The sequence below is a fragment of the Phalaenopsis equestris genome, unplaced genomic scaffold (assembly GCF_001263595.1).
Source record: "Phalaenopsis equestris unplaced genomic scaffold, ASM126359v1 Scaffold000022, whole genome shotgun sequence".
In the NCBI taxonomy this organism is placed as follows: Eukaryota; Viridiplantae; Streptophyta; class Magnoliopsida; order Asparagales; family Orchidaceae; genus Phalaenopsis; species Phalaenopsis equestris.
The window spans coordinates 330,360-341,683 of record NW_018164464.1 but is presented as its reverse complement, the minus strand read 5'-3'; the positions used below and the strand labels follow the sequence as shown (position 1 = coordinate 341,683).

General features: G+C 33.7%; 1 protein-coding gene across 1 annotated transcript in view; it reads right to left on the bottom strand.

The window, feature by feature from the left end:
• LOC110018492 (NAC domain-containing protein 73-like) overlaps window positions 1–2,129 on the bottom strand; it is a gene marked incomplete at its 3' end in the record, with an annotated part of 4,024 nt that extends 1,895 nt beyond the window's left edge. Inside the window, 1 exon segment of the mRNA XM_020715826.1 lies at window positions 1,922–2,129.
• Window positions 2,130–11,324: the final 9,195 nt, after the last annotated feature.

The following is an 11,324-nucleotide window of genomic DNA, read 5'->3' as shown; positions in this document are numbered from 1 at the left end:
ATATACATATATAATTATTATTTTTTATAGTAAGAATGTTCCTTTGATATTTCAATTTTATAATTTAAGTATTTGATGTTTATCTCCATTATTATAATTTACGTGTCATTAATTTGTTGAGTTATAAAAAAATATTAAAATCATTTTGTTAGGGCAAAAGAGCCACTTTAATATTTAATTAATATAAGTTGAATGAAAAATAATAATTGGATTAAAATGAAAAATAATTCACACAAAAAGTTAAGCTTGTAAGTCTTTTATGAGGGGTATATTATTTATTTTTTAATCAATATACTTAGCATATATAATCCCCCATTAATTAAATTTATCATAAAGGATATTATATTAGCCCATGTCTTATGAGGGGTATCCTTAGAGTCTTATTATTCAAAATAAAAAAAAATATTTGCTCTTTTTAAGATTGTGCAGGTTAATTGGCTATTTACATATCGCGGAGGAAACCAATGTGCAAATTGGGCTGCAAAGCGTGAATTGGAGAAACAAAACTTCATATTCTCGGTTCGAGTATCTCATGAGTTTTGTATTCTTATTCATGAAGATTTTTTAGAAACTCCTTACATTCGATGTGATAATATTTTTTAGATTTTTTTGCGTGAGTTGACTGACGGTATCTTTTTTTCGTGAGACTGTCAGTCACAAACCATGAAATCTTTTCTTTATTAGAATAAAATTTCCTACGAGATTCTAAGAAAAATATTGACCCACGTCTAGTGCTTCACTATATATTTTTATATACATAAAATCACAACAAAGCTAATATGTTACAAGGTATTATCTTTTAGTTTGTTTGTTAACGATTTCAATTCTAAACTTCCGTTTACGAAATCCATCGAAGACAAAGGTTTCCGATGTCACAATCTCGTCTTTGACTTCGCAAGCAAGCTTCGTGTTTTTAAGCTTCCGTAATTAAGAAGAAGATAATGATGATGATGTGCTAATTAGTTTTAATTGATCAATAATATTTGAAGTTAATTACTTTAATGATATACGTGATTTATTCATGTGTTTTAGTTCAATATATCATAAATTCATAATCAATAATTAATTGTTTGAAGGAAATATTACTTAATGATTAATTAGTTTAATAAATAGTTAATTATAATTACTTAAAGTATATTATTGTGTTAATCATTAATTATTTTTGTTTAGCAAAATTTTGATTGATGAATGAATGATCAAGTAGTAGATAGTTGTTGATTATTTGATGATTACTTGCGGTGACTTGCAATTTTATGCTGTACTAGTTAAAATTAAATTGTATTTAATTAATTAATAATAAACAATGAGTTAATGAGTAATTTCTTTAAAGCAATTCTAACTATCAGTTAGTTACTTAATAAATAATTAATTAATTATTATTATAACTAAAAGTATATAACACTTAAATTAAATTAAACTATTTGGTTTAAATTCTAAATTAACTTGCCAAATGGTTTAGGAAATTTAATCACTCCGAAAAGTATAACAACAACATGGAAAAACGGAAAATATCCTTAAAAAACTACCATGACAGCCTGAGAAATCTTCTTTTGTGGGAGATTTCCTACATTGTTACGATTTTTTGCATTACTGACATCCTTTTTAGAAAATTCCTACTAAAAACGCGACAACAAAGCAAAAAATCTCCTTCATAAATTACCGCGGTAGTGCAGGAAATCTCCCACAGAAAGTGCCACAGCAGTATAGAAAATTCTCTCTAAAAAGCATGACAACAATGCAAAAAATTCCTCCAAAAATCACTGTAGCGGCACAAGAAACCTCCCCCAAGAAGTGGGACAGCAACACGGGAAATCCCGTCTGAAAAGGGTAACAAAAATGTGAAAAGAGATTTTGTTGATCGGTTAGCACATCTTTTTTCTTCCTTTGAAAAGTGCAATAGCGCTGAGAAAGAGTATCCTACCGATCACCTGCCTGGGATATCTTTTTTCTTTCTCCGGAACTTGCAACAGTGACGCGAAAGGAGACCCCGTTAATCGTCTGGTGGGCAGGTCGGGGACTCCTTTTTTTCTTCCTCTCGAAAGCGCAACAACAATGCTAAAGGACGTCCCCTGGATGTGCAAGTCGGCCACAATTTTTTCTTCGGGAGATCCCGTTGATCGTCTGCGACCAGGTCGGGAACTCCAACTTCTTTCTCCCAGTTAACTTATTTAAGATCGGGGAAAATTGAGAAAAAAAGAAAATAATATTTTAAGGAAATCAAAATTTTTAAATTAAATATTTTATTTTCTTTTTAAGATAAGATTAAAGAGGAAACAAATCTCTTCTATTTATCTCCTTAACTAATGTATATTATAATTTAAATATACTCTAATTACATTCCAAAATATCTGAATTAAATTTATTTATGATAAAATTACAAAATTCATATCCCCCAGATATGTGGTTTTACATACATGGCACACAACACTTGTGTTCTCACGCTAAAATTTATCAGCAAACCACTTAATTTTTGTGATAAGCACAGAAATTAAGTGGTGTGCTGACAAATTTTAGCTTGGGAATACATAAGAATTGTGTGCTATGTGCTCATAAGAATATTTATAAAGTGTTCTATATTTTGACATTTTTGGACGATGAAGTTGAACTTACCTGGGAAAAGACGGTGTTGATACACCTTTAAAAATTTTTTATTATCTGTTATGAAACTTGAGGCACAACACAACCTGTGTCGTCGTCACGTTTTCTTGGGGAGATTTTTCACATGACGGCAATTTTGTGAAATAATGGAGCATTTGGCGAAACAATATGTCGTCCAGTACACTGTGCAACAACACACCTCACATATGTTGTAACGATGTCTCTATAAGACGGTCTGACAATGCATCTCACATACGGTACAATGACGCCTCTCAAAGATGGTGTAGCAACGCACCCTACGTACAGTGCGTTGTTGTCTCCTGAAGATGGACACACCCCACATACATTGCAACAAAGCCTCACCAAGATTTGCACTCCACAAATAATGCAATGATGCCTCTTGAAGATGATGTAAAAATGCACCCCGGAGATGATGAATTTCTCTAGACTCTTAAAGCTCTCTCCTTGCAACTTCTCGCTACGACTTATATGACTAATTACGGTCTACTTGGCCCACAACAAGTGTAGCTCCTGACACCTGCCTTTACGACTTATGAATATCATCACAGCTCACCACTATGGTCTATGTGAAGACCATCTATGGGTTAAACCATGCCCTCTCAAGGCTCTCAAGATCTATGACGACCTGGTTCAATTTATCAGTCATAACGCACCTCAGTTGTAATAAGACAAACTGAAGACAAATGATACAAGGCTTAGTTCATGTCTATTTATAGAGCACATAAGACACAAAATCCTAAGAGAAGTCATGTGTTCAATCAATTCACAAATTTATTGATAATTTTCCTATTTTTATTGTAGTTGTCGCTATCAAGAAGCAGGAAAACTCGAGGTACTAATATGCATGCACCAAAAATACCAGCACTAACCTTAAAAGAGAATGAACGACCAAGATGAAAGAGCATCCTCTCAAGGTAAGCAAAGCAATAAAACGACAATTTAAGCTTGAGTATGAAGCCGCTTCCTCAAACTCGAGATGGTTCAAACTCTAGAGATGGTTCCTCGCTCAGTAGAGACGTAAATCTTCTCGACAGTGAGTCTCATCGGATACCCCACATAGGGGGCAACAATATCCGCCTAAGACCTTGCAAGGTTAGGAGATCCGGCAGAGACGATGAAACAACTAGACAAGAGAGACACGAGCTCTGTAAGACTCGAGCCAAACGAAGAATGTGCCACAACTCACTCAACAAAAAAAGCTGACCGGTCACGTTCGACCAACTAACCCCACGTATGGACCGAACGAACACCTCGACCGACCCACACATACTCCAAAGGGCACATATGTCACTTGATCGGTTGTCTCAGTCCGCTCACTTCAAGTCAGCCGACCAACCAACTACCGCCAATGTTGAAATTCAAATTGTAATACAAATATGACAAAATCCATACAATCAATTAGAGCCTTAATGACATTAATAACGGTTTTCATAATCGTTTCCTCCTTTTTGTAATTGTACAAAACACATCTCTCTAAGTACGAAGCAAAAGAATGAATAAGGGGGCTCTCCTTCGATTTTCCCAATAAAAATTTCAAATCTGTTATATTCTCTCATCCTTCTCTCCTTCATTTGGTTCACAAATGACAAATTAGGATCCAACAACTTTAATCATCATTTTTCTTATGTTAACTTAGCTTGATTGATGTGTTAATAGATTGAGAAATTTTAACAATAGAAAGATTTTGACATCCATTAAACACATAAAAAACAATATAAATGCATAAATCAATGAGAAAAAAAATACGAAAATTAGGCCTAACATCACTTTTAACACCAAATAAGAATGCAAAAAGAATGATGATTCAATTATAAAATAGATTTCAAATAATTTAGATAAAATTTGATGCTGCCGTCTAATGATGATCATGATTGACAATGATATCCAGGATCATACGATGATCCAACGGCCATTATAGCATTAATTTAGAGAGAGAAATGTGGCTTGTGAAGCAAGCTATATTCCCTTTGATGGGGATGAGTTATTGGTCTTGCAAGGTGACGGTTGGCCAGCGTTGTGAAACATTCAACAGGAGAAATTTGATAAAATAATGGTCGTTCAAATTGACATCCAACGGTCGTGGGAAGCTGGAGAGCCGTCGGATCATTAGGTGGCTTCATCGGGCACATAGAATACACGTGTCAACACTTGAATGGAATTTGAAAACTGTACGTGTTGTTCAACTGCAATTTCGTGAGAAACAGCGCCAAGCATCTAACGCATTTCCTGCATTTAGCAATTTGTATATTTTTTCGTTGCATCTTTATCCCATATTTAACATTGCTTTCTTCTTTAAATCTCCTCTTCTAAGTAAAATTTTGAAAAATGTACATACATTTCAATTCTTATGTATTTACATATCTAACGCCTAATATTTGATATTTATTGTTGAATTTTGATTTGTCTACGAATCACATCGCGTAAGAAATATGATGTTTATTAGCTTCGGGTCTGCTGAACTGGCTAGGTTGACTAGACTTTACCAGTTAGTTGATATAGTTTGACTACTTTGATGCCTAGAAGAGGCGCTCCTATCGACATAATGAGATCAGAGTATCGAGCAGAGAGTGAATCAATGTAGCTCATTACTTGAGGAGGGAGCCCTTCAGGATGACTGTGAGAAGCTATTGCAATACTAATTTGTGATCTCTGATGAGGAAGCTTGAGGGAATCCATAGGACGATCGATGATGACGAGTTAGATTTTTTTCTAGGGTTGGATTTGTCGAGAGGTAGGTCGACGCCTTCGCTGAATTTTTATGCTCATGTGCTTATATTATGCTTTAGTCTAGTCGGCTCGGACTCCGATCATTCTTTTTATCTTTCTCCTGACCCAGTTACCCTTTCATCCTTAGCTCGGATGGCTATACCAATGTGGATAAGTGAGGCGTCTTGGTCTTTTTGTCGGTAGGCCCTCCTTTGTTGTACTCCCTTCTTTATGTACTGTTACATCTTCTCAATATTCATGCTGAGACATTCTTGATATACATTTACATTTATAATAGTGTTGTTAAAAATTATACATGAAAATTTATATTGCACTTTTAATTTTTTCCATTTCATTAGGTTATGGATGAAGAGATTTTTTTTCCTATCTTAATTTTTTGGATTCCTATCCTTTAAAAGGGACATTTGCATTGTATTTATATATCTAACTCCTAAACTTGGCCTATATTTACATTTGGAACCCCTAAATATTTCATATCACCTAAAAATTTTACTATTTTAATTAAAAAAAAAATGAAATTCAATTTTTCATGTGAAGCTAACGTGGTATATAAAAATGGCATATATGTAAAAATTCAAATTTTGGTATGAGGTATATAAATTCATAAGAATTGTTTGGTATGAATGTAAATCTTATTCTTAAAAATCACTTTCATGACTCCTGTCTCAATGAATTCTCACTTAGAGAAATGTTTGGTAATAACATTTAATACTCCATACTCAATATAGTTTTTGATGTCAAATTTTGTTCTCTTATTTCAAATGGTACTCCATACTTGAACCTAATTTCCTCTCCCAATGGTCCTACATATCATTTGACAATGTTGTGGAAATCCTTTTCTAGTTTGGTGGAGATAAGCCCATGTGGAATAGTTCACATTTTGAATATCATAGTTCTCTCATCATTTCGAAAAAGAAATAACAGTTTATGATATAAGTATAGGGATAAAATTGTTGGTTTTAGGGGTGTGAATGAGCCGATCCGACTTGCAAGCGGGCTCGAGCGAGCTTGACTCGTTAACGAACTCGCAAGTCAAGAACTCAAGCTTGAGCTTGAGCTTGTCTAGACTCGACTTGTTGGCTCGTGAGCTTGCTCAATTAGCCTACCGTTAGTAATTTCTTTGTATTTTCTGATTAGTTGTCACAACATCCTCCCCCTCCGGCCATCAATACCTTCTATGATCAGCTACCTAAAAATTGAATTTTTAGTTTGAGCTCGTGAGACGGTTGCTACCATTACGAGCCAAGCTCGAGGTCGACTCGAGCTCGAGCTCAGTATTCATTAGACAGGCCAAGCTTTGATCACTTTAGCCTTGAAAGTCGTCCCCTACATTAGACAGGCCAAGCTTTGATCATTAGACACACTCATTATCATGCAATACATTCTAAAAGATGCAAGCTTTTTAAGGCTATTGTACATCTAATACTCTACCATTTCATTAGATTTTTATCACAAAATGCATGAGAAGAAGAAGAGTTGTTTCATGAAAGAAAGAAGGGCTACTAACTACTATTCTTGCAATCAATCTAACTACTGAAAAATTTTGATTTATCACTACAAATACAATAGCTGGATCATCTCATGTGAAGTAGTATTGCGTGTCCGGGTTCATGCAAGCCGCTTAGGTTGGAGGCTACATCATCCAATCATAGCTAATTTTGAGAAGTTGTGAACAACTACATTGTTGAATGTTAATAATTGTAACATATTCTGAATGAAGACTAAAGTATCCTTCATAAGAATTAGCAATGAGCCAGCAGATCAGTTCATTAAAGGGAACAAGATGAATAGATGGCTATGTATATGTTATAAATTCTCATAAGTTATCATTATTAATGAATAATATCATTTTCAATGAAATTTTTTGTAGTTTTTCAAATTTAGTACCATCACTATATATTTAATCACCTATTAATATCTTATTTTACATATCACTAGTGATGGCTAACATTATTGTAATTATTTTAATTATCATTATTTTTTTAGTACTATCATTATTATGGCTCCTAAACTCATGACAACTCTCGTCCTCGTAATCACTTATAATTGTCATTACTATGTGGTTGTCAGTATTAACATCATCAATACTAACTCTAAAGCGGCACCACCACCATTAATATCTAATTTTGATCGATCATTTTATTATATTATATTATCACTCTCTCAAACTAATAGAAACATAGTGAAATCTTATATTTTGTTCCAAAATATAAAAAAAGCTCATCCAAATTATGTTATTTCATTTTTTTTTACTTTATTTATATAAAACATACATGATGACTTCTCTATTTTCTACCAATAAATTTAATAAATAAATATTATTTAGTATTTATGACATGATAATCTAGTATTTGAAGCTGATTTAGTGGGATAACAGAGTGTAATATATCAAAGTTAACTATCCCATTACACATTTTTCTCTTTTTTAGATGAAATAGATATGATACATATGATATTATTTTCTAGTTTACTATATATTTAATAAATAAATATTATTTATGATTTGACAAATCTGCGACAAATCTGCGAACTCCTGCGAACTCCGCAGCACCCTATCAGAGTTGCAGCGGAGTTCGCAGATTTGTCGCAGGAGTTGCGGGAATTGGGGGGAAATTGAACGCATTAAGCTAGGTTGGTCATATAGAAAATTAAGCATACTTTATCCTTTCATTGAACCCAATGTCGCCATAAAACCCTCTTGGCCAGACCCAAAGCAATAAATTGGTGCTAATCAAATGATTGAACCAAACCAAACCAAACCAAACAGATTAGTTAACTTTGATTGATCATTTTATCATATTATACTATCACTCTCTCAAACTAATAGAAAAAGGGTGAAATCTTACATTTTGTTCCAAAATATAAAAAATGCTCATCTAAAATGTCTTATTTTGCTTTTTTTTTTAACTTTATTTATATAAAACATACATGATGACTTCTCTATTTTCTACCAATAAATTTAATAAATAAATATTATTTAGTATTTATGACATGATAATCTAGTATTTGAAGCTGATTTAGTGGGATAACAGAGTGTAATATATCAAAGTTAACTATCCCATTACACATTTTTCTCTTTTTTAGATGAAATAGATATGATATTATTTTCTATTTTTTAACTATATATTTAATAAATAAATATTATTTATGATTTACGACATGACAATTTAGTATTTGACACCAACTAAGTTTGATAATGAAGTATAATACATTAATGTTAACTTGATTTAAATCATAGGTTGATAAAATTGAACGCATTAAGCTAGGTTGGTCATATAGAAAATTAAGCATACTTTATCCTTTCATTGAACCCAATGTCGCCATAAAACCCTCTTGGCCAGACCCAAAGCAATAAATTGGTGCTAATCAAATGATTGAACCAAACCAAACGAAACCAAACAAATTAGTTACTTGTGTCAAGCTTTAACATGTCGGACACAAACTCATACATACATAGGAGCGTTGTTTACGTACGTCATACTCACGCAATTTTGCATGTATATGGCCCTGAATAATCTTACAATAACTCAGTTATTGGGGGTTATTAAGAAGTTATTGGGGTATTAACCCAATAACATCTCAATAACCTCCCAATAACCTATCATTACATTCCGCGGTTCGGCGCTCATCTTTTTTCTTGTCATTCGAGGGTTTCATGAGGTTATTGAGGGTATTAACCCCAATAACAATGACATAACCCTGCAAGACCCTCCAAATAACTTTCATACGCACGTAATTTTGTGTGTGTATGATGTACGTAAATATTTTTCGTATATATAGGCTAACCCAAACACTCCTAAGTTGCTCAAGTCATATCTTACCATGTGTAAGCCTCTTAAAGTCTCCTAAATTATTGGAATTCAAAGATGTGCTACATTACGGAAGCTAAAGTCGAAGAATCCAATGAAATTCCAATTAATTCATAATAAATCTAGAAACTTAAAACTGAAAAGAACATCAAGAAAATTCCTGTTTTATATTTAGACTCTGGAAAACATATAATTAAATAATTCTTATAAAATTTTATAATTGTCAACATTTTCAAAATATTTTAATTAACAATGATCTATTTAAAAATTGAAAAAGTATTAAAATCAAGAAAAATCTAAAATACTGTTTAAAGAGCTCTATGGAATCCCCTTTATCTTTAAATTTGGAATTGATCTCAATAAAATCAGGTTGTTGAATACCATTGTTGCATGTGGGTAAATTCGTGGCGATAGAGTAGTATATTAATGTTTTTGTGTTGTATGAAGATCTAATACACACAATTAAAAGAAAAACTGATAGAGAATACGACAGTTTTTATGTGAAAAACCTGAAAGAAAAAAAAAATCATGAAGCCTCGACCCGTTGAAATAATTTTACCGTGCTAATGTATGTTACATAAATGTGATGATCCTTGAACCATTGAGAACGATACCATACAAGCGGTGGTGGTGGTGGTCGACAGACGTTGGTCTAGTGATGGTAAGATAGTGGGCGACATTCGACGACAATGCTCCGACAATAGCGATGACAATTGCGCTACGACGGTCCGATGATGACGGTGATCGACTAGTGCTTGACAAACAATAACAGCGCTCGGTCAATGGGTGTCCAATGACAATAGAGCGGTAGTTATTAGACGATGATGACGACGACGTTGGTAGCTGCTAGGCTACGATGGTCAAATGATGATGATGGCTAGACAACAATGTTTCGATGACGGCAATGACAAGGTGGCGATGGTCTGGTGGTGATGGCAGCAACAAGGCAAAGGTGTTCGAGCAGCAGCTAGGTCGGTGTTCTAACAATAGCAGCTACCGACGAAGATGATACGACAGCGGAAAAACTCGACAATCCTCAAGAGTTTGGAAAAACTCGACAATCCTCGAGGTTTATGTCTTCTTTCATGAAAAAATATGAGCGTTTTTATACATTTTGGGAATGACGTTCTTCATAAATATTATATGAACCGAGACCACTCTATTTGACGCCCCAAATCAACATATTCCCTTCATCGGATGATATTTAATGAATATTTCAGTGTCTTACCGATATCAAACTTGTATAACTTTTGACTCATTAGATTCATCTCATCAAGATGCTTGATTTGACAATAAGCTTGTCATATTTGAGTATCATTTTGTCTCTCAAAGTATATCACCAAGCTTCTTATTATGTTCACCTTAGACTCACGTCGAATCATCTTTTCTGTCTTTTGATTCAGCATGCATAGACACTTCATTCAAATTAGCTAGATTGAATGTAATTCCTTATTCATTGTTTGGAGCTCCTGATCATAACGTGCATTGAGATTTATGACTGATTAAGATAATTTTTTGGGGATATATCAATCCTAAATCCTTCAATATTGCTAAGACTCCTCTCCACCCGAATGAACACTATCAGAATATTAGAGGCTTCTAATAGTTATTTCAAGAAGCCATTTAATTGTTTGATGAACAATAGATAATTAATATTAATTAATCACAGATTATAACAAAACTATGACAAATTAAGACAGAATGTGCTAAATCTGGACAAATTAAGACAGAATATTGATATGTAATAAGCAAAAGACAGTATTTTTGAGATTTGAAACCGTTCATAATACTCACTTTTTATGAACTCAAATTCGATAGAATCGGTTCGGGCAAAACTCACAGTCCGCGACATTTTGTACCACTCCTGCCCAGACAATAGTCGCCATCGACACACGGCTACTGCATTTGATGCCAAGCCGCCGCCGCCCACCAATAGTCCAAGAAGTGATAATTATTTTCTCAGGGTATTTAAAATGCATCTTGACAATCATATAATAATTAGGGCTGTCAAAATGGCTAGTTGTTCGCGAACAGCTCGTGTTCGACTCATTAAAAAACTCGTGTTCAGCTTGTTAATTTCGTTCAATAAGTTAACGAGCCAAACACAAACTAAGATGTGTTTGTTCGTGTTCGGCTCGTTTTGGCTCGAAATACTACTCATCAAGTTTA